Source organism: Charadrius vociferus, unplaced genomic scaffold (assembly GCF_000708025.1).
Source record: "Charadrius vociferus isolate BGI_N301 unplaced genomic scaffold, ASM70802v2 scaffold1036, whole genome shotgun sequence".
In the NCBI taxonomy this organism is placed as follows: domain Eukaryota; kingdom Metazoa; phylum Chordata; class Aves; order Charadriiformes; family Charadriidae; genus Charadrius; species Charadrius vociferus.
In genome coordinates, this window is record NW_009648816.1 from 83,299 (window position 1) to 83,671 (window position 373).

The 373-nt window shown below is 70.8% G+C and overlaps 1 protein-coding gene across 1 annotated transcript in view; it reads right to left on the reverse strand.

Annotated features, from left to right (window-relative positions):
* The window catches only part of BOP1 (block of proliferation 1), an 8,234-nt gene that overhangs the window by 2,345 nt on the left and 5,516 nt on the right, over positions 1 to 373 (reverse strand).

Consider the following 373-nt stretch of genomic DNA (forward strand, 5'->3'; position numbering starts at 1 on the left):
AGCGGAGCCTGCGGAACAGGACGGGTTGGGCCAGGGTCAATGCCAGGCATGGCCTCCCCAGGGCAGCTGTGCTGGGGGCTGCCACAGCTCAGCTCAGCAGCACGGGGCTCCAGGGCACGTTCCCAAACCGGAGCAGAGAGCAGCCAGAGGGACACAGCCGTGCCCCGGCACCCGCCATTCCCCGGCAGCTTCTCCACATGACAGCAGCTCCAGCACCACGAAGGCGAGACGTGACTGGGGGCTGCTGCCCAGAGAACAGTCCCCCACCCTGCTCCCTCCAACACCGCGTCTCTGCCCCTGGTCCCCCCTCCCCGACGCGCACGGCTCCCGGCACAGCTGCCGTGCTGGCAGTGTGCCCGGGCCGGGCCTCGGG